This window comes from Apium graveolens, chromosome 4, assembly GCF_009905375.1.
Source record: "Apium graveolens cultivar Ventura chromosome 4, ASM990537v1, whole genome shotgun sequence".
In the NCBI taxonomy this organism is placed as follows: domain Eukaryota; kingdom Viridiplantae; phylum Streptophyta; class Magnoliopsida; order Apiales; family Apiaceae; genus Apium; species Apium graveolens.
The window spans coordinates 19,976,384-20,001,436 of NC_133650.1; positions in this window are offsets into that span (position 1 = coordinate 19,976,384).

Here is a 25,053-nt window from a genome sequence, read left to right on the forward strand (position 1 = left end):
AATTGATTTTTACTGAAGGATTATTGGTCAGTTATATAGACAAGGGAAGACCAAGAGATGTATGGAATGTGAAACGAAAAGAAGTAAAGCCTCGTCTCCCTAGACCGATGAGTAATAATGACAGCCATTGGAAGCTTAAAACAGGAGTTAATGAGCACACGAAACAAGTAAAAATTATTGTGCATATACGAGTACCACTAACCCAAATTATGTTGACTGTTTATATCTCACCCAAACATATTCTGATTTTAAATATGACTGTTTTAGATTTAACCACAAATAAGTCAAGTAAAGAATCAGGATTTAATATCAGAACTTAGACTTATATCAGAACTTAACAATCATCAGAACATGGCTCCTTAACTCGAAAAGTGAATGTCTATTTCTGTAATTCTTCACACAAATACTGATTTCATTTTTTCAGAACTTAATCATCAGAATTTCCATCATAACTTGTCCTCAGAATTTATGCAATTGACACTTAACTTGTTCATCAGAAATAACATTTATCACCACAGTAATTTTCATCATTCATATGGAGTGTATGTGTGTGCAGTAAGCTAAATATCAGATAAAGATTAAAGTCGGATTCACTTCAGTACATCTTAGAAATAAGGCATAACTAAGAACTTTTCTCAAAATCTATCATTATTCTGAAGTCTACTATAGAATGAGTTCATGCATGAGTCCACCTCAACTGTTTTGTGCTCATTTTATGCATATTTTGAAATTCCATTTTACAGTGGCTTCTCAGTGTAAGTGAGTCACGACTGCTTATCAGAATTTATGCTATTATCAGAGTATTTCTTCAGTAATCATAGAGTGTGAAAAGTCACCAAGAAAATATTTATTTTGCTTTTCTAATGCATATAACTTAATACCAGCAATGCACTTGGGTCTTCCCTTCCACATTTTTACTCGAGATCTCAAAGGAGTACCTGATTTTTATTTCTTTTCTTTTCTCTTTCTTTTGATAAGTGAGGCTTATCAGCACTTAGTACATTCATTAGATTTACTAACATCAGAACTTAACAGATAAGAAGCATTATTCTAGTTTTTGACTTAGTAATAAGATACACAAAGTAAACTTAACTAAGCTCAATATCAGAATTTGCTTGTGTTAAAAGATTTCCACATAAACAATAACTTCAAACATGGGATTTTTAGTATATTAAAGACTACTAGTTCAACATCTAGCACAATTATCCTCATTGGATTGAATAGTCACAGAGACATGTATATCACTATCAGAGTTTAGAAATTCACATCAAATAACAATCAGCACTTAAGCAAATTTCAATTTAAGCACAGAATACACAAAGATAGTAATATCTGTAAATACCGATCATAAAATCTGATGTATCAGAACATAAACTAAGCAAATTTTGATAAAGAACCTGAAACCATTCCAAGTTCATTTACCAATCTTGTAAAAGTAGCTTCACACAGTGGTTTTGTGAAGATATCTGCTAGTTGTTGATCTGTTGGAACAAAATACAATTCCACTGTACCTTCATCCACATGTTCCCTTATGAAGTGGTACCTAATGCTGATGTGCTTTGTCATTGAGTGTTGAACTTGATTACCTGTCATAGCAATAGCACTTTGATTATCACAGTAAATAGGAATTTTAGAAAATTCTAACCCATAATCCAGTAACTGATTCTTCATCCAAAGAATCTGTGCACAACAGCTTCCTGCAGCAATGTATTCTGCTTCTGCAGTTGATGTGGAAATTGACTTCTGTTTCTTGCTAAACCAAGAAACTAATATGCCTCCAAGAAATTGGCAGCTTCCACTTGTGCTTTTCCTGTCAATTTTGCATCCTGTAAAATCTGCATCTGAGTAACCTATTAGCTTAAAGTCTGATTCTCTAGGATACCACAATCCCAGGTCAGCTGTACCCTTAAGGTACTTGAAAATTCTTTTCACAGCTGTTAAGTGAGGTTCTCTTGGATCTGCTTGAAATCTTGCACATAGACAGGTAGCATACATGATATCAGGTCTACTTGCAGTAAGATAGAGTAGTGAGCCAATCATACCTCTGTAATCAGTAATATCTACTGATGTACCAGTATCCTAATCCAATTTTGTTGCAGTGGCCATGGGAGTGGATGCACTTGAACAATCTTGCATTTGAAATTTCTTCAGCAAATTTCTGGTGTACTTGGATTGACAAATAAAAGTGTCTTCTTCATTTTTCTTGACTTGAAGGCCCAGAAAATAGCTAAGTTCCCCCATCATACTCATTTAATATCTTGACTGCATCAGCTTGGCAAACTTTTTACAAAGTCTGTCATTTGTAGAACCAAAAATGATATCATCAACATATATCTGTACCAAAAGTAAGTCCTTTCCATGGTTGAGATAAAATAATGTTTTGTCAATAGTCCCTCTGTTAAATCCATTTTCCAAAAGAAACTGAGTTAGTGTCTCATACCATGCTCTTGGAGCTTGCTTAAGGCCATAAAGTGTTTTGTCTAGTCTATAGACATGATTAGGAAATTTTGAATCTACAAAACCTGAAGGTTGTTCAACATATACTTCCTCTTCCAATTCTCCATTGATAAAAGCACTTTTCACATCCATTTGAAAGACTGTAAACTTTTTGTGAGCAGCATAAGCCAAAAATATCCTTATGGCTTCCAATCTAGCAACTGGTGCAAATGTTTCATCATAATCAAGTCCCTCCTGTTGAGAATATCCTTTTGCAACCAGCCTTGCTTTATTTCTTGTAATTATGCCATCACTATCAGTTTTGTTTCTGAACACCCACTTTGTACCAACAACAGATCTGTTCTTTGGTCTTGGCACTAGGTCCAGACTTTGTTTTTTTCAAATTCATTTAACTCTTCCTGCATTGCTTGCACCCAATCAGCATATTGAAGAGCTTCTTCCACTTTCTTTGGTTTAGTCTGAGAGAGAAAAGAGTGATAAAAACATTTATTTGATGTAGCTTTTCTAGTTCTGACACCTGCATCAGGATTTCCAATAATTAAGTCAGGTATATGTGCTTTAGTCCACTTCCTTGCAGATGGAAGATTTTCTCTAGAACTGGATGCTCCCCCATGATCCATGCTGTCTTCATCAACATTTTCTGATGCTCCCCCTGAAATTATGCTCTCTAAGTTGGATCCTTCAGAATTTGAGTTTCCAGAAATATCAGCACTTGAGTTTCCAGAATTATCAGAACTTGACCCATCAAAACTTGATGAATCAGAACTTGAAGAGCCTGTTGTAGGTTCCGATGCTTCTTGAAATGTGGTTGTATCTTCAGTATGCTCCCCCTGCACAGGTGCATCTTCCTTTGGCGCAATCACCACATTTTCAATAACATCAGAGTTTAATACATCAGAGTATGCAGTATCAGGATTTAGACTGTCACGATTTACAATATCAGAATTTAAAACTTCATTCTCAAATCTCAGCTGATCAGGATCATTGAAATCTTCAAGTCCTGTAATCTTCTTATCATCAAAAGAGACATTGATAGATTCCATGACAACCCTTGTTCTTAAATTATAGACTCTGAGGGCTTTTGTGGAAAGTGGATATCCAACAAAAATTCCTTCATCAGCTTTTAGATCAAATTTGGATAGCTGTTCAGGATGAGTCTTAAGAATAAAACACTTGCATCCAAATACATGAAAATACTTCAGATTTGGCTTCTTTTTCTTCACCATCTCATATGGTGTTTTGCCATGCTTGTTAATGAGTGTTGCATTCTGAGTAAAACAAGCAGTCTGCACATCTTCAGCCCAAAAGTAGGTTGGCAACTTTGCTTCATCAAGCATAGTTCGTGCAGCTTCAATAATAGTTCTATTCTTTTTCTCAACAACTCCATTTTGCTGTGGAGTCCCATGAGCAGAAAATTCCTGCTTTATTCCATGGTCTTTGCAGAACTCTTCCATAATCAAATTCTTGAACTCAGTGCCATTATCACTTCTTATGATCTTCACAGAATCTTTGATCAATTTATCCAGTTGCTTGACATGATCAATCAAACTAGATGCAGTTTCACTTTTTGGTTGCAAGAAATACACCCATGTGTATCTGGTGAACTCATCCGCTAAGACCATAACATATTTCTTCTTTGCAATAGACATGACATTCACTGGACCAAATAGATCAACATGTAGTAGGTGATAAGGCTCAAGAATTGAAGATTCAGTCTTGCTCTTGAATGAAGATTTTCTTTGTTTTTCCTTTTGACAGGATTCACAAAGGCCATCAGGAGCAAATACTGATTTTGGCAAACCTCTCACAAGATCTTTCTTGACTAGTTCATTTATATTGTTGAAATTTAAATGAGAGAGTTTCTTGTGCCAATTGCAGCTTTCTTCAATTGATGTTCTACTTAACAGACAGATTGTAGAACCATCAGTACTTGTTGAAAGCTTGGCTTCATAAATGTTACCATGCCTGTATCCTTTCAGAACAACTTTTCTTGTAGATTTGCTTACAACTTCACAGTGTTCTTCAAAGAAATCCACATGATAACCTCTGTCACAGATTTGACTAACACTCAACAAATTGTGTTTAAGTCCTGAGACTAGAGCTACTTTTTCAATGATGACATTCCCCAGATTGATATTTCCATATCCCAAAGTTTTTCCCATGTTTCCATCTCAATAAGAAACACTTGGGCCGGCTTTCTCCACAAAGTCTGATAGTAGGGCTTTATTTCCAGTCATATGTCCTGAACATCCACTGTCCAGAACTAGGATGTTTTTCCTGTTGCCCTGCAATCACAAAGACCACTAATGATTAGTTTTAAGGACCCAGACTTGCTTGGATCCTTTGGCCTTATTAAGTTTGTTAACATTTGCAGCGGATTTAGCATCAGAGTTTATGTTAACATTTTTCTTATCAGCATTTACACTATCAGACTTTGCATCAGAACTTACACTAGAAGGAACAATGCTAACTTTCTTTAAAGAAGGTTTTATTTGATAATAATCATAGTACAAACTATGATGTTCCTTACAAGTATAAATGGAATGCCATAAACTACCACAATGAAAACAAGGATTTTGTGGCCTAAATCTAACATACTGACTTTTAACTCCTGACTTTGAAGGTAAGGAGTTTATGTTCTTATTTTTCCTGCAAAAAGAAGCCAGATGGTTAGAAATTCCACAGTTATAACATTTCTTTCTAGGAGCATTAGGAACAGGCTTATAATTATTACTTTTATTCACACCTTCCTTTCCATTCCTATTTTTCCTAGGTGGCTTTACCTTGTTTACATTTTTAACATCTTTTAGCTTATGCTTAAGCTGCTTCTTAGTCATTAAGCCTATGTTAACTTCAGTTGGCTTATCCTGTTTTGTTTTGTCAGAAGTTAATTTCTCTTTAACTTCTGATTTATCAATATCAGACTTTACAGCTATAAACTTAACAGGATTTATCTTTGGCTTTTGTTTAACAACTACAGGCTCAATTTCTACAGTTCCCTTATCATTCTTATCATCTCCATAACCTAAGCCTTTTTTCCAGTTTTCACTACTTAAACAAATTTCGAGTTATTCTGCCAAAGTTAGTCCAAGTCCTGATAATCTCTCTTTCCTTTTCTAACTCAGTTTTTAGAGATTCATTCATTTTAAGTACTTCATCCCTAACATAGAAAGTATCATCTCTATCTTTCTGAGTTTGATGGAACATGACTAACTCTTTTTCTAAATAATCATTCCTCTTTTTATAAGCAAGATTTTCAGAAGTTAGTCTTTCACATGTTAAAGTTTGATCTCTATAACTAATAAACATGGTTTTAAGATATCTTCTCAACTCATTAATATCATCAGTATGAAAGGCATAAGTAGTTTGAGGTACCTTTAACTCAGCAGCATCAGAATTGCTATCAGCATTTGCCATCAAGGCATAGTTCACCTCACTCTCAGAATCTGAAGTGTCTGTCCAGCTTTTCTTCTTTGTGACAAGAGCCTTGCCTTTGTCACTCTTCACTTTCTTACAATCAGGAGATATGTGGCCTTTCTCACCACAATTGTAGCATTTGACATTTGTGTAATCTCCTCTGTCAGACTTTCCTCTTTTGCCTTCAGATTTTCTGAAACTCTTCTTATCAGAACTTGCACCTTTCCTGGAAAACTTCTTTCCCTTTCTGAATTTCCTGTATGCAATCCTTGTGATTCCTTTCACCATAAGAGCACACAGCTTCATCATCTCTTCATCAGGATCCATCTCAGGTAAGCTTTCTGTTTCTGAGTCATCATCAGTATCAGAACTTGATGATTCAGAATCAGACTTTGTGATGAGAGCTTTTCCCTTGCCTTTCCTCGAGGCAGCTGCTTTGGGGGAATCCTCCTCAGCCTTAAGAGAAAATGTCCTTGACTTTCTTCCTTTTATCTTGTTTCTTTGTTCCATCTCAAATTCATGAGTCTTGAGCATTCCATAAATTTCATCAAGAGTTGTTTCTTCAAGATTATAATTGTCTCTTATAGTGGTGGCCTTCAAATCCCAACATTCAAAAAGAGCTAACATGAATTTAAGATTTGAATCCTCAAGATCATATTCCTTGTCAACTAGTGACAAATCATTCAAGAGTTTGACAAATCTGTCTTATAAACCAGTTAATGACTCATCAGGCTTTGAGTCAAAGTGCTCATACTCTTGAGTGAGTATAGTCTTCTTGTTCTTCTTAATTGAATCAGTTCCCTGACATCTTGTCTCCAAGGCATCCCATATCTCCTTTGCAGTCTTGCAGTTGATTACCCTGTTTGACATTACATTATCAATGGCACTATGCAGCAAGTGTTGTACCTTAGCATCCTTAGCAATTGATGAGATATCTTCAGCAGTGTAATCACTCTTCTCCTTTGGTACAGACTTTGCTGGTTCACCTGCAACTACAACAGAGAGTTTGGTTGGCTTGTGTGGTCCTTCATTGATTCCGTCAAGGTATTCTAGATCAGTAACTTCCAGAAACATAGACATCCTCACCTTCCATATGGAATATTCAGATGGTTTCAGTATGGGAACTCTAATAGTCTCATATCGACTATGAATTTGAGTCTTTGGGGGTTCTTCAATTTTGGTGGGCTTGGTTGGAGTTTGTTCTTCTTCAGACATGATTATTTTCGGATCTTAAACTATTTGTGTATTAACAGACCTGCTCTGATACCACTTGTTAGGTCATACACACTGTAGAAGGGGGTTGAATACAGTATTTATGACAATCAAATCGAATTAAAGAACACAAGTAAGAGAAAACAAACTTTATTAAACTTTGTTACAATATGGAACTGTCCTCTCTCAGTGATGAACAAATTATCACGAGAGCTGCTAGGGTTACAATAATTAATAACTTCGATTATGATAACACATATAGTGTAAACCCTATGTCTGTGTTTATATACTACACAGTTACAAGATAATCGCTAATTGATATGGAATATAATTTTGCTTCCTAAAATATATCAATCAGTTATCTTTTCTTCCAAGTATTCTATTCTTCATAGAATTCCTTCTTCATGCATATCTCTTCTTGCGTTTGTCTTGATCTTCTTTCCTTTCAATCAGTCGCCTTCCATATCTGAAAGTCTCCTTAAGTCCTGATATTATCTCCTGATAAATATCTCCTAATAACTTAAGTTCTAACAACTTAAGTTCTGATATCTTAAGTCCTGACTCCAGTATAAGTACTGATTTGTCCTGTTAAGTAAGATCTGAAAACTAAACACAAATCATATTAGACATGATATTATCAAATATATCTAACATATTGTGTTCAACCATAAAAGATTCAAGAAAAGCTTAAAAACAGTAGAACACATTCACCCCCCTCCGTGTGTTATTCATTTCCTAACAAGTGGTATCAGAGCAAAATATGAAAGTAAACATATTCAAGATCTTGGAAGAATGAATACACAAATAATCAGTAGCATCAAAATTCCTACCTTTGACAAAGTTAACTACACTCTTTGTAAAAATAAACTGTTGATGTTTATCAGGATGGCCAATCCACTCTATATTCAAATACTCAAAAATAGGTCTTTCACTCCTATGGTTAGAGTTAAAGAATCAACATATGGTGATATGGCCATTCCAACTCATTATGCTTCAAAAGACCCTTCTGAGTATACCGAGCCTGAAAAAGAGAAAGTTTCCCTTGATAGTGGCTTGCAATTAATATTGATTGAGTCATTTGACAATGTGATGTACAACAACATTGTCAACTGTGACACTGCCGAGCAAATATGTGAAAAGATTGAGATACTCTGTGAGGGAACTGAGGAAGTTAGATCAAATCAGAGAAGGATATTGATTTCACAGTATGAGGGTTTCATGGCCAAGCCAAAGGAAAGTATAACTGATGTGTTTAAAAGGTTTAACAAGCTGATAAATGATTTGCAGCTCCATGACAAATACTATGAAGCTGAAGAAGTGAACCTGAAGTTCTTTCTTACTCTCCCTGATCATTTGGAACAGAAAATCTTAGCAATCAGGGAAGGGAGAGATCTGAGCAGAATTACACTGGAAGTTCTATATGGAATTCTCAAAAATATGAACTGGAAATGATTCAAAGGAAATCATTGAGATCTGGTCAAGGACATGTTGTAGATGGCTCAAGTGCCTTAATTGTCAATGAAAGCCAAACACCTATTGATGAGCCAAGACCTCAAACTCCAGTGGCCTCAACTAGTGAGCAAAGAACAAATGATTCACAGGAACAAGTCATTCTGGAATTGGAAGAAGATGAGTTATACACTCTTAATGAACTGGATGAGCTAAATCAATCAATGGCTTATTTGGCTAGAAAATTCTCTAACATTAGAGTAAAGAAGCCAAGATTTTTCATGGGTAAAGGACAGTCTTTCAACAAAGACAGCAGCTGGAAAGGAAAAAGGAAGTCTACTTCTGATAGCAAGAATGGTTACAAAACTGGATCTGTTGACAGATCTAAGATATGGTGCTACAACTGTGATGAGTTGGGCAATTTTGCTACAGAATACATGAAACCCAAGAAATCAAAGAAGGTTAAAGCTTATCTTAAATTAGAAGTAAAGTATGAAGCTCTTCTGAAGAAACAGCAAAGCAAAGCTTATATTGCAGAGGGTAAAAGTTGGGATGACTATGAAAATGATGAAAATGAAGAATTTGGAAATTATGCACACATGTCCTTAGAGCAAGGAGAATCATCCTCATTTAAATCACATGTACCAACTCTTACCACCATTGATTTAAATGTGAGTGAATATAAGGAAACTATAGAGAAGATGAGCACATAAATGTTTCACATTCACACAAGCATGGTTGCTGCTAATGAAGAAGTTAGCAGATTAACAAAGATAAATGAGAAGTAAGAAACTGAATTGTTGTTGGTGGAGCTTGAAGCTGTAAAACAAGAGAATGTTCATCTCAAGAACAAGCTCAGGTGTGCAAATGAAATTGATGCAGTGCTAAGGGAGAAGCTGGAAAAGAATGAGGTGAAGTTGAAGTCTTTCAGAAATGTATCTGAGCTGGTTGGACAATACCATGAGAAAAACAAACCATGTGCAAATATTTCTATTGGTCTTGACTATGATGCCTTGAACAGCAAGAAAAAAGAGATGGGTGACAAAGGAAAAGCAACAACTAATGAAAATGTTCTAGCTATGCTGAAAAAGGTTGTATCACCTATGTTCAAGGCATGTAAAGTCAACTTTAGTGAAGAAGAATTGATTATCAAGCAAGAAATTGCTGACGAGGACAAAGAGAAGAAAACTCCAAGAAAGAAATGTGAAAAATGTGGCTCTGTGAATCACCTAACTCACCTTTGTAAAAAGGCAGTTAGCAAGCCAACTGAAGGAGCCTGCAAATATAATGAAGTAAATGCAAATGATCCCTACTCATTATGTGACAAGTTTGACTGCTTTCCTTGCAACTTGAAAGTGATGAAAAGTTGTCACAAACTGAGAGTAGACCTCAAAGAAACAAAAATTGGATCTACAACGGAAAGGGAAAATGCTCAACAGTCAATGAACTCTATTTTATCTGAAACTACTCATTCTACTTTTGCTATATCAGTTAACAAGAAGAAAGTACCCAACACTGTTTGGGTTGCTAAACACACTTAAAACTCATTGTGTGCATGGAAAAGTGAAGAAAGTCATATGGATCATAGATAGTGGATGTTCCAGGCATATGATAGGTGATAAAGCCCTGCTATCATAGTTTGAGGAGAAAGCTGGCCCTTTGGTGACCTTTGGAGACAACAACAAAAGATTCACAATGGGATATGACAAGATTGTTTCTGAAAATGTTGTCATTGATGATGTAGCACTGGTAGCTGGTCTTGAAGTGAATCTTCTCAGTGTTAGCCAATTTGCAGATAAAGGCTTTGAAGTTTTATTCAACAAAGAAAAATGTAGTTTTATCAGCAAGAAAACTGGTGAAGCTGCTCTGAAAGGAGCAAGGAAATGAAGCTTGTTTGTTGCAGATTTAGACTCAACAAATAAGGATGGAATTTGTTACTTCTACACCAAGGCATCAGAAGAACAAAACAAGTTATGTCATAAGAAGCTGTCTCACTTGAATTTCAAGGCAATTAACACCTTGGTCAAAAAGGAGTTAGTAAGGGACATGCCTAAACTAGAGTTTTCTCAAGTTGAAGTTTGTGAAGCTTGTCAGAAAGGAAAAATGAAGAGATCAAGTCACAAGTCAAAAACTGTGATTTCTATAAGTGTACCATTGCAACTTATTCACATGGACTTGTTTGGGCCAGTAAATGTCTTATCAATTTCAAGGAACAAATATGCACTTGTGATAGTGGATGATTTCTCAAGATATACTTGGATATAGTTCATGCACTTTAAAGATGAAACTACACACATCATAATTGAGCACATCCAAAAGATAGAAAAACAGGCTGAAGATTACAATTGTGTAAAAAGATTGAGAAGTGATAATGAAACAGAATTCAGAAATACAACATTGAGTGAATTCTGCAAAGGCAAGGGCATTGTTCAAGAATTCTCAGCTGCTAGAACACCTCAACAAAATGGAGTAGTTGAAAGAAAGAACAGAACATTAGTTGAAGTTGCTAGGACAATGCTGCAAGATGCCAAGTTGCCAACAAGTTTCTGGGAAGAAGCTGTTAACACTGCATGTTACACTCAGAACAAATATCTCATTAACAAGGCACATGGTAAGTCACTTTACTCAATCATGTCTAAAAGAACAGCCTACAAAGTTTATGTGATTGATCAAAAGAATATTATGGAAAGCACAAATGTGACTTTTGATGATGACAAGTGTCCAGGCTTGGAATGACTTGATGATAATGAAGCTAAAACCCTTGCATTTAAAAACCTCAACATTGATAGTGATTCTGATGGGGAAGATGAAGTTGATACACAACAGATGATAAATGAAGAGACTACTCAACAGGAAAATCATGGAAGTGGAAGCTCATCTCAAACACCTGAATTTGATAGCACAAACTCAGGGAAAAAAAGAGAAGAAGGATCTAGCAGTCATACCAACAATGAAGATAATGATGAAGGCACAAGTCAAAAAAATCATACAAGAAAGTGGGATAGAAGTCACACTAGAGAAGTAATTATTGGTGATCCTACTGCTGGTGTGAGGAATAGAAGTGCAACTGCTAATGAGTGCCTACATGCATGTTTTCTGTCTCAAGTAGAGCCCAAGAAAATTGATGAAGCTCTACTGGATCCTGATTGGATATCTGCCATACAGGAAGAGCTGAATCAGTTTGAAAGAAATAAAGTTTGGGAATTAGTTCCTGCACCAAAGAATAGAAGCATAATTGAAACAAAATGGGTGTTCAGGAATAAGATGGATGAAAATGGTATAGTTACCAGAAACAAAGCAAGGTTGGTTGCAAAAGGCTACTCACAAGAAGAAGGAATTAATTATGATGAAACTTTTGCTCCAGTTGCAAGACTTGAAACAATGAGGATCTTTCTAGCATATGCTGCACATTCAAATTTTAAAGTGTATACAATGGATGTCAAGAGTGCCTTCCTAAATGGTGAGCTAGAAGAAGAAGTTTATGTGCAACAACCACCTGGCTTTGAAGATCCAGAATTTTCAAATTTTATGTACAAGTTACTCAAGGCTCTATATGGACTAAAACAGACACCTAGAGCTTGGTATGACACACTGTCAGAATTCCTACTGAAGCATGGTTTTACTAGAGGTACCATAGACAAGACTCTCTTCTACAAGAAATATGGTAAGGATATGATCCTAGTTCAGATCTATGTGGATGATATCATCTTTGGTTCTGCAAATGAGAAGATTTGCCAAAGATTCTCCAAGCTTATGCAAAGTGAATATGAAATGAGTATGATGGGGGAACTGAGTTACTTTCTTGGACTTCAAGTCATTCAAAGAAGTGGTGGTATCTTCATCAGCCAAACTAAGTATGTCGAGGATTTATTGAAAAAGTTTGGTATGGTTGAGTGTTCACCTGCATCTACACCTATGTCTAGTGCAACAAAGTTGGATGAAGATAAAAATGGCAAAAGTGTAGATATCTCAAGCTATATATGGATGATTGGATCATTGTTTTATTTAACAGCAAGTAGACCAGACATCATGTTTGCAACATGTCTATGTGCAAGATTTCAAGCCAATCCAAAAGAATCACATTTAATGGCTGTAAAGAGGATTTTCAGATATTTGAAGGGAACTACAAACTTGAGATTATGGTATCCTAAGGGAACTGGTTTTGAAGCTGTTGGTTACACAGATGCATATTTTGCTGGATGCAGGGTTGACAGGAAAAGTACTAGTGGAAGCTGTCAATTTCTTGGACAAAGACTTGTATCCTAGTATAGCAAGAAACAACAATCTGTATCAACTTCTACAACTGAGGCTGGATACATAGTTGCAGGAAGTTGTTGTGCTCAAGTGCTTTTGATTAGAAATCAGCTAATGGATTATGGCCTAGTGTTATACAAAATTCCTATTATGTGTGACAATACTAGTGTCATATCTATAGTGGCTAATCCAGTTAATCATTCTAGAACAAAGCACGTTGATGTAAGGCACCATTTTATTAGAGAACATGCTACAAATGGTACCATTGAGCTCATTTTTTTTCCAACAGAAAAATAATTAGCTGGCATTTTTACTAAACCTTTGGATGAAGCAACTTTCACTATACTTGTAGGTGAAATTGTAATGTTTAATTCTTCATCCTAATGCAAGAACTCACTTAATATTTTGCAGCAGATTAATTTCCAGTAAATCAAAATTAATTTGATTTAATTAGAAATTAATTGAAATATGAACTATAAATATTTTAGAAATCTCTGCATATTTATTTTACTAAATTCAAAATTCAACTTGGAATATTTCAAATTTTAAGTAAACTGCTCAGTTGTTAACTTACATCCTTAATATGTAAAATTAACACAAGGCAGAATTACAACAATCAAAAGTATATAGAGAATTGAGTTCTTGTTAATCCCTAACAATGCAACAAGAATTACAGAAGGGGGGGTTGAATGTAATTTTAGTAAACTTTTTCTTGAACTATAAAATGTACTAACTCAAACTATGTATATATATATATGTGTTTTGATTAGCAAGGTGCGGAATAACAAGTTAAGTGAATCAAAAACACAAAGTAATAAAAACATAAGATTTTAAAACTTTGTGGTGGATTTGAAAGTATCCACCAGATATATATATATATATATATATATATATATATATATATATATATATATATATATATATCGATTTAAGAACTCTGTGAAGAATAAGTTATCTCACAGCTGCTTTTACAAGTGAACAAACAAACTACAGAGAAATTCTCAACAGTTACATCCTTTTCTATTTCCCTTTTAAAAGTTTTTGCTTCGTTATTTGTTTTACTAGCTACACTTGGTATATATATCACCAAGTTTACATCGAATAAGACAGGATAATAAAACAAAACTATCAAGTCAAACTCCATGCTGCTTCACTACTCTATTCCAGCATCTTTGAAATTTTCTTAGCTTGCTTGGAAATGGTAATGCTTCTTTGTTCTTCATTTCCTGTTAAACAGGCTCCCACATTCATTTTATAAACACCCAACGCATGTGACTGTCTTGTCACTATCAACAGATATTTGAATTGATCATCCGTCGGGTACATGCTTGTCATCCGTCGGGTTGCCTTGTTGATCATCTGTCGGGTAGCTTTGTTGATCATCCGTCGGGTAGCTATTTGACACTTAACTTCATTTCACTTATGCAGAATTACAAGATATCTTATATTTACAATTAATCAGCTTATTCTAGATATCTAATAATAGTCAACATGACTCATATGCTACTACAGGATCTATACAAAGTTGTTCACATAAATGTGTTACAATACTTATTGTTACATAAGCTACTCATTCGATGGATGTCAAATCATCATCCGTTGGGACTATATTGAGTCATCCATCGGGACTATATCTGATCATCCGTCGGGACTATATCTGATCATCCGTCGAGTGCTATATTTTTCACTAAGTTAAATCTACTAAGGTGTTTTGTTAATGTAATCATTAAGTTCACAACATATTCCCAGTAATCTCCCCCAATTTATGCCTACTAGAATTGTAGCCATAAATTAAGAGAAACTTGATGATAACAAAACACCCTAAAAATACAGATTTAAAAGTTAGTAGATAAAACCAAAAAGTGCTGCATTATTTACTGAAAAATTTACAAGATAAAGTGTTCAAAGATTTGCTCACAATCATTTTCAAGGTGATCCTCTAGTCTGAGCAAATTGATCTATATCCTTGATTGTCTGGATTTCTTCCCAAGCCTCCTGTTGTTTTATTCTATTTGATTTTGGAGCTGTTTGTGGAATTCAAGTTCATCAGATTCTGAGAGATCAAGCTTTCCTTGCATTTCCAAAAGAGTCTCATTGCTAGAGATGCTCAACTGGTCTTCTAATCTGAAGAATCTTTTAAATCCCTTATCATCCATGAATTCCATCATCCAGTAGGGCCTTAGATGCACTCTACTCCCTGTGTAAGTGAAAAAGTGATAAACCCTATTTAGAAATAAGTGAGATTTGAACTAACCACTGTAATCTCAATATGAATGCTCCCACTTAAACCCCTAGCACAGAGAGCAGAGAAAGTACATAGAGGTGGTTTAATAAAATTGAAAATGGCAAGTGAAAAAGAAAGAAAATGATAGGTCTATATTCCAAAAGACTAACAGTTTACGTTCTTGCCCCTTCATTTTTTAATATAATTTTAAGTGACGCTGTTAACTGAGTTTTGACGGTAGTACAAGAATTTTAATTATTTATAAACTAGAGTATTTTAAGTGGTACTTTTCAAAAACTTATACTGAAAGTGGTGTATTGGCCAAACTACAGGTACACAAAGTGCATTTTTGTCCATACTCTAAATGTAAACATTCAAACTGCGATAAATGTTTTTGCAAACATCCCAATTCATTCACGTCATTTCTGACTAGAATTTACTTACTAGAAAAAATTTTCTAATTGGTTTCTTAATACATGTTTGATTGGACAATAGTTTTAATTTCACAGGTGAACGTAGGATTTCAAGTAGATGGTCATGACAGTGGGGTACATTGAAAAATATGGGCAGTAGTCCTACATTAACAAGTCATCTTGAGCTTGAGTCATAATTGAGTAAATGCATGTTAATGGATGATGTTTGAAATGCGTTCTCCTCCGTGAGAGTTTTTCGAGGCACTTGGAAACACTCAAAATGATTGAGGGATGGATGAGATATGCTTGTCCAAAAATGATACCTCAAAACTGGAAAAACTTGTAAATAAGTTTTAGTCCCACATTGATATGGAAAAGAAGTTTCTATAACTTTATATAGCACAACCCTCCAGTAGTGTGTCCAAATATGTTGTTAATTTAGTGCTCCATCATCTACGTACGCGTAAGGGGTGCAAATTATGAAATTTCGAGATTATTTCGAAAGGGGTGCAAATCATGAAATTTCGGGATTATTTTGAAGCTTGCAAAGGTTGCATGTGCGACGTGCGATAAGTTTACCTATATCCGAGGCAGATTTTGATATCCACCCATGTGGTACTTCATTGTAGGATATATGTCAAAAAAGCGTATTCGTAAAAATATTTTGTAAGGGAAGGCCTTGAGGTCTAAATATTAAGTATGAATCAGCTTTCTCCAGACCTCCGGGAAAAGCATGATAAATGGTGTTCATAGTTAATACATATTTCATACATTCTATTCCAGATATGGAGTTGAGTTCAGCAAAAATGATTAAAACATTTATGGCTCCTACGTAAATAACTGAAACATTCTGGAGCTACAAAGATAGTTATTAAATTGTTAGCACCGCATAAAAATCTTTCTGTAATAACTCGAATTTTTGAGACCTTGTAAAACGTTTAATGAATAGTAACCCTGACGGACGGGAAAAAAAAACTTTTGAGCCCACACTATGTAGTGCATGAGAAAATGAGTTTCAGAGTTGATATTACGAGTATACGTACCAAATGAGTGTATGTAAACGCTATTAGTTTTCGAAGAAAACAAACTTTGAAAAATGACCGTGTTTACGACTCATCGAGGATTACAGGAATCATAATATAATTACGAGATTAAAACCCTACGGATTTATATTCAAGTAGGATAATTAAAAATATAAGGAATAAATACGAAAGGAATTACGTCGCGAACCATTTACGAGCAAGTATTACGAAGAACGTTTAAGTAACCGATCGAACGCGTAAACGATTAAATAAATGTAACACACTAACTAAACCATGGTAAGGAAGTAACCATGGTTACTTCATCAAATATTGAGCTAACCATAGTATGATCAAGCTAGCTAGCAAAATAGTGTGCTAAGGAAGCTAACCAAGTAGTTTAGCTTGTAACCTAGCAAGCTATTAAGATTGTCCCTAAGATTTGCAACCAAGAATCAACCTATAATGCTATACTAGGAGAATAAAATCAATTGCTAATATATCACCTCATCTTCCTAGAAGCAACCTAGCAAAGCATCCAAGAGAAGCAACCAAGAGGAGTATAAATACCCCCCATCCCCATTTGCTTCCATTCGACAATATTGAAGAAAAAGGGGAAACCCAATTCAAAAACTCCAAGTTCTAGCTCTTGTAAAATCACCCAATTAATTCTCAAGCCTTCTAGAAACTAAACTAAGGTAAGAAAATTCTTTCATCTCTTTTTATCAAGGTTTGATGGGTGGAATAAATTCAAGAAACTTACTAGTGAATAGTATGAATAGTAACCTCTCTTTGGTTTCTTGATTTCAATGGTGGTTTTAGGTTACAAAAATCATACCAAACACTTCCAATCCTCTACCATCCTCAAGAACACATCTCAAGCTTGCCATGATACGTAGTTGTTGAATTTTCGCATAATGTAGCGATGTTGTACGATAAGTATATATCGTGAAATGTTTATCCCGCTTTAAGCGTGACATATTTTATGAGACCGAGAGTCGGTCGAGATTTTAAGATAAAACCCGGGAATCATTCCGGCGATATTATAGGACGGTTATAAGTCCATAGTAGTACGTTCTAAAGGGACTCATCGTCCACTTACGAAACATTAAAACACCTCGAACTTTTATTTAAACGATTTCCCAACGATCATATTCCCTCAACTATATTTTATTGTTCGAATAATAAATATTATATACTTATTCCTTTACTATGGGAGTAGTATACTCCAAAGATTATTTATTTCAAACCCGATTAATCATCATAGATTATTAATTATGTAAACACAAACTAGTTGAGGAATATTATTTTAAAGATTAATCGTATACGAAGGTGTCGTCCTTCTACTAGTAGAAAAGGTTACTATTATCGTATTACGACTGATCATCGTATACGGTGGCTCCAACGAGTGTCCTAATTCTTCCAATTGGAATTGAAATGCAATACCGGTACCCAAGCCTAGGTGCTGGGATTACTATTAAGGTATTCGCAGGATATTAAAATCCCTTAAAGAATTGTTTTCATAAGAAGGTGTGTATCACCAAGGAAAACTATTTTCGAATAAAACATATTTATCATATATGATGTTATCAAACAGTCATTTTCATATTGTACATTATTATGCTGGGCATTATAGCTCACACTTGTTTTCTTAAATTGACACAACACAACAGTGAATTAAGATGCCTGCCATGAGAACCACAGCAGGAAACGGGTAGGAAATGGCCAGCTGTTCCGTAGATTGTTTGATGATGTACCACAGGTAGTCAGAATAAGTTGGATTAGTTTTCAGTTGTTTATAGTTCGGCTTATTTATAAGTATGACTTATGTAAGGTAAGAAATAAGAAAAGTATATTTGGTCGGCGGTCTAGCCTTACTTAAAGGTCACCCCCGGTAAGATTAATTACTTTTGGGTTGTAATAAATATCACTTGATGGTTGACAATTACTCTAGTTATGATGGTTCGTTTCCAAGACAATAACCTGTAAGTGTGTGTGTGTGATAAGTGTGGGGTCGTGAAGCGTGAGTATTTATATATTGTAGTGTGAGTTATGTGAGTTTAGATGGCGTGGCCTCCGAGACTCCTGACCCCGGGTTTTGGGGCGCCACAGAAATGGTATCAGAGCCTAGGGTTATCAAATCTTGGAAATTATAGGATATAAAATACGTAGACATAGGAATAATAAAATAATAATCAGAACTCAAGTCGAGTTCGTCGTCGGGATACACGGGTAGTCTTGACTGTTTTACCCTCAAGGGAATTCCGACTCTAAGTTAGTAACACCTTGCCTATTGTGTCAGGTACCAGTGGAGCCTAGGAGGGAGGTTGATCCTGTTGATGATGTCATGATTCCTGAGCGTGACCCTATTCCCGAGCCAGAGAGCCCACCATTGATGATTCAGATGATGACCCTACTGAGGATGTCTAGAGGAGGAGACTGACCTTCCTGTCCCCATAGCTAATGGCGTAGTATGAAGGGATGTAGAGATGTACCCTCAACAGGATATTCTCTCTCCTACACCACCCCCAGGGATCCAGAGCCCTATGCCTTATACTGATGATGATGAGGAGGAGGCGATACGTGCACAGTTCCACAAGGTTCATGACATATCCTCTAGCGACCCAGATTCACCTCTACCACCACCCGGCGACCATGCATGTAGCCGTACACGACTGGATAGTGGGTCAGCTTAACGCTGAGATCATTGCGGCATCTGCTCGTATTGTGGAGTTACGCCAGGCACTAACAGCTGAGAGAGCCACCCGACTAGGATACCCAGGAGATTTCAGAGCTGCTTCCCCAGCCATAGCCCGCAGAGAGATCGATGGGATCGAGCTCCGTACCAGGGTTCAGATGAGGATGACAGCGGTGGGAGGATACATCCCGGTAGTTGATGCAGAGCTGATGATTGGAGGAGCGATGAGGAGGGTGCGTAACCTCACTCGCAGTGATAGTGAGTGAGAGACTAGTGACTAGATATGGACCTTGAAGAAGGCTGGGTGACTTGTCACCAATTTTGATAGGATAGCTAGTAGTAGATAGCGTTCCTAGCCCTTCAGGGTACACGGCTTATGTATTTTCATTTCAGTATTCAAAACTAGTAGTGATAGATTGTAATCAGGCATGTATGAACTCGGCTAGTTGTTTCATCCCCAAGATATACGTGGGAGATCTTATTAATATATATCTAAGCTGTTATTAAGAAATGATGTCTATATTATCGCACCTTATGAAAACCTGCTAGATAATAAATGACATGCTTACATACGAATAAAATAATCCAATTGTTATAATTACAACTATGTTGACCAATTTTCATTATCAGAACAATGACACCCCGTAGAAGAGGAACCAGGGCACAGCCCGCAGAATCCGTTAGCCAACAACGAGGTGGACCTGACCCTATAGTGAATGAGGAAAGTGAAGAAGACCTAGACTATAATGAATATGATGAGGAAGAATATGTAGAAGAAGAGGCTGAGGATACCCATCAGGGAGGGAACCCCATGAATGAATTTATGGAACTGCTAAGAGCAAATCTGACCAGCAGCCTATTCCACCACAGCCACATGCTGCCCAACAGACTGCAACTACTACCTTTAGAGCCTTCAAATCTCTCAAACCCCCAGAGTTTCTAGGATCTGCCGACCCTGTTGAAGCACGCGCCTGGCTCAAAGAGATAGAAAAGTCCTTCGAGATTCTAGGTGTTGAGGAACGTCATAAGACCATTTTCGCTTCTTATATTCTGAAATGAGAAGCTAACTACTTGTGGGAGTCCAAACGAAACCTAGAAACTGATGTTGTGATTCCATGTGATAGATTTACCCAACTGTTCTTAGACAAGTATTTCCCTAGGTTTATGGAGACCCATATGGAGATTAAGTTTCTGGAGTTGAAACAGGATAAGATGACTGTGGCAGAATATGAGGCCAAGTTTACTGAGTTGTCGAGATTTGTGCCTGAGTTTGTGAATACCGAAAGAGAAGAAAATGCCAAGATTTCAGCTTGGTCTGAAACAGTGGATACAAAATCGAGTGGAAGTGTTAGAGCTGACAGACTATGCCACCTTAGTGCAGAAAGCCTCGATTGTTGAGGCTAGCAGTGAGCATAGTGTGAAGGAAAAGGAAATTAGGAAGAGGAAGATAGGAAGCCAAGGAATAGGAACCGGGAACAGGAGCCTTCCGAGCAGGTTCGTCAGGGGAGCAGTGTCCCAACCTGCACGAGGCCCCGGATTCAGAAAGGCCCCAAGCGAGAGTGTTGGCTAGGGCGGCGGATAATCTAGGGCAACATTTCATAGCTAACCACGTGCCCCAATACCAGAGTGTCAAACCTGTAAGAAGAGACACCTTGGAGTGTGTACCCAGACAAGAGCCCCTCTGAGATGTTAACGGTGTGACCAAATCGGACACCTTGCCAACAACTGCACCCGGACTAATGTAACATGTTTCCAATGTGGAAAGATATGACACATGAGGAAGGATTACCCAACGTTGAAGCCCCAGCCTCAGGGATGAGCAAAGTTGCCTCCAACCGACCCCCAGCTGCTAGGACCTTCAACATGACTGTTCAGGATGCTGTTCGAAACACAGACGTGATAGCAGGTACCCTTTTGTTAAATTCCGAACATGCAAATGTCCTATTTGATTCTGGAGCAACCAAGTCTTTTATATCTCAAGATTTTGCTAAAAAGTTAAAACCTAATGCCATACCCTTACGTGAGATATTACGAGTGGAAATAGCAAACAAAGAAATAATTCCTGTAAATCAAGTACACCCTAAGTGTAAGTTGAAATTAGAAGGGAAGATCTTCGAGGTTGACCTAATCCCATTCGCGTTAGGAGAATTTGATGTAATCTTAGGAATGGATTGGTTATCCAGTAACGGAGCGCAAATAGATTGTGAACGAAAGAAAGTAAAGATAAGAGTGCAGAATGAAAAAAAGTAGTGTTTAAAGGTCAACAACAGAACCATAAATTTCTAACCATGCTACAGATAAAAGATTGTTAAGGAAATGTAACGAGGCCTATTTGGCTTATGTGATAGATACCAAGAAGGAAGTCCCTAATATACAGGACATACATGTAGTAAACGAATTCGATGATGTATTTCCAGAGAACTTACCAGGATTGCCACCTGACTGAAAAATAGAGTTCGTTATAGAGTTAGCACCAGGAACGACACCAGTATCCAAGGCCCCATATAGGCTAGCCCCAGTTGAGATGAAGTAACTAGCTTCTCAACTGTAAGAGTTATTAGATAATGGAATGATAAGGCCCGGTGTGTCACCATGGGGAGCGCCAGTACTGTTTGTAAAGAAAAAGGACGGCAGTATGAGATTATGCATAAACTATCAAGAGCTGAATAAGCTGACTATTAAGAATAGGTACCCTCTCCCCAGAATTGATGACCTATTCGACCAACTCAAAGGAGCTGTACATTTTTCCAAAATAGATTTGAGAACAGGATATCACCAGTTGAAAATCAAACCGGAAGATATACCGAAGACTGCTTTTCGCACTAGGTATGGACACTATGAGTTCTTAGTTATGTCGTTTGGGTTAACCAATGCACCCACAGCCTTTATGGATTTGATTAACAGAGTGTTCAAAAAGTACCTGGATATATGTGTGATAGTTTTTATAGACGATATTCTGATCTACTCAAAGACAGAGCAAGAACACGCAGAACATTTGAGGATAGTCTTAGATATCTTGAGGAATGAGAAATTGTATGCCAAGTTCTCGAAGTGCGAGTTTTTGTTGAGAGAAGTTCAGTTTCTAGGACATATGGTGAGTAGCAAAGGAGTTTTAGTTGACCCTTCCAAAATAGAGGCGGTATCCAATTGGGAAAGACCAACTACCCCAACAGAGGTTAGGAGCTTTCTGGTTTAGCAGGATATTACCGAAGATTCGTGCAAGACTTTGCTAAGATAGCCGGTCCACTGACTAGACTTACCCGGAAGGCAGAAAAGTTTGTATGGACAGAGAAATGTGAGGAGAGTTTTCAATAACTGAAAAGGAGGCTGGTGTCAGCACTAGTGCTCGCTCTTCCCGATGGAAAGGGAGAGTTTGTGATATACAGCGATGCATCGCTAAAGGATTAGGATGTGTCTGATGCAGCACAGTGAAGTTATAGCGTATGCCTCTTAGTAATTGAAGGAATATGAGAGCAGATACCCTACGCATGATCTAGAATTAGCAGCCATAGTGTTTGCCCTAAAAATTGGAGACACTACCTATACGGTGAAAATGCGAGATCTACACTGACTATAAAAGCCTCAAATATATTTTTACTCAGAAGGAACTGACATGAGACATATGAGATGGTTAGAGTTGATAAAGACTACGACTGTGAAATTTTATATCACCCAGGTAAAGCCAATGTGGTGGCTGACGCCCTTAGTAGGAGAAAAGACTCAAGATGATAATGACATCGGAGGAGTTGATTAAGGAATTTGAGAAGATGGAAATTGACTGTGGAGAATGACCGGTAGGGGACGGAAGGGTTATTTGAGATTAAGCTAGTGACAGAGCTGACTGAAAAGATACGAGTATGTCAGGAAAAGAAGATGAGTGAGGAAAGAGGAATGTTGACCGGTGAAGAAGTAAAATGCGGAGAAGGACGAGGAACGAGATCATGAGGTATGCGTCCGAATTTGGATTCCAAATGTGCAAGAGTTTAAAGGATGAGTTGTTGCACAAAGGGCACAGCTCTAGATATTCAATCCACCCAGGAAGTACAAAAATGTACCGTGACCTTAAGGAATATTATTGGTGGCTAACATGAAGAGAGAAGTAGCAGAGTGGGTCAGCAAGTGCTTGACATGCCAGAGAGTGAAGGTTGAACAAGCATATAGCCATGGATTTTGTGACAGGCTTACCAAGGACAAAGACCAATCACGATGTCATATGGGTTATCATAGATTGACCAAGTCCACACACTTCCTACCAATCAACGAAAGATACACCGTAGACAAGTTGGTAGATATTTACTTGATGGAAATTGTAGTGAGAACGACGTTCCTGTAGCCATAGTGTCAGATAGAGACCCAAGGTTTAATTCCCAATTTGGAGAAGCTTCCAGGAATGCGTAGGCACCAGACTAAACATGAGTACCGCTTACCACCCCAGACTGATGGACAAAGCGAAAGGACTATTCAGACCCTAGAAGATATGCTACGAGTGTGTGCCATTGATTTCAAAGGAAATTGGGATGACCATTTACCCCTGATCGAATTTGCTTACAACAATAGCTATCACGCTAGCATAGGAATTCCCCGTATGAAGCTCTTTACGAAAGAAGATGTCGCTCTCCCCTGTGTTGGGATGAAGTTGGAGAACACAAGATATTAGGACCAGAGTTAGTCCAGCAGACCAGAGAAATGGTAGGACTCATCAGGAAAAGACTGGTAGCAGCCCAGTACAGATAAAAGAAGTACGCCGACCAGGCTAAAAAGGATAGGGAATATGAAGTAGGAGATTCTGTGCTATTAAAGGTATCTCCTTGGAAAGGAGTGATGAGATTTGGAAAGAAAGCGAAGCTGAGTCCCAGATTCATAGGACCCTTTGAAATTTTGAGGAGAATAGGACCTCTAGCTTACGAGCTCGCCTTGCCTCCTAATTCGCAACAAGTGCACAACGTGTTCCACGTGTCCATGTTATGGAAGTACCACGCAGATGCACACATATAATAGGATACGAGCATGTGCATTTACAACCAGACCTGACCTACATCGAGCAACCAGTAAGGGTAATGGACCAAAAAGAGCAAGTGCTGAGGAACAAGACTGTGAAGCTGGTTAGGATTTATGGAGAAATCAAAATGTCGAAGAGTCAACTTGGGAACTGGAAGACGCAATGAGGAATAGATATACCCACTTATTTTCTAATTGATTCCGGGACGGAATCCTTGTTAGAGGGAAGACTGTAATAACTCGAATTTTGAGACCTTGTAAAACGTTTAATTAATAGTAACCCCGACGGACGGGAAAAAAAAACTTTTGAGCCCACACTATGTAGTGCATGAGAAAATGAGTTTCAGAGTTGATATTACGAGTATACGTACCAAATGAGTGTATGTAAACGCTATTAGTTTTCGAAGAAAACAAACTTTAAAAAACGACCGTATTTACGACTCATCGAGGATTACGGGAATCACAATATAATTATGAGATTAAAACCCTACGGATTTATATTCAAGTAGGAATTAAAAATATTAAAGAATAAATATGAAAGGAATTACGTCACGAACCATTTACGAGTAAGTATTACGAAGAACGTTTAAGTAACCGAGCGAACGCGTAAATGATTAAATAAACATAACACAAACCAAACCATGGTAAGGAAGTAACCATGGTAAGGAAGTAACCATGGTTACTTCATCAAATAGTGAGCTAACCATAGGATGATCAGCTAGCTAGCAAAATAGTGTGCTAAGGAAGCTAACCAAGTAGTTAGCTTGAACCTAGCAAGCTATTAAGATTGTCCCTAAGATTTGCAACCAAGAATCAACTATAATGCTATACTAGGAGAATAAAATCAATTGCAAAGATATCATCTCATCTTCCTAGAAGCAACCTAGCAAAGAATCCAAGAGAAGCAACCAA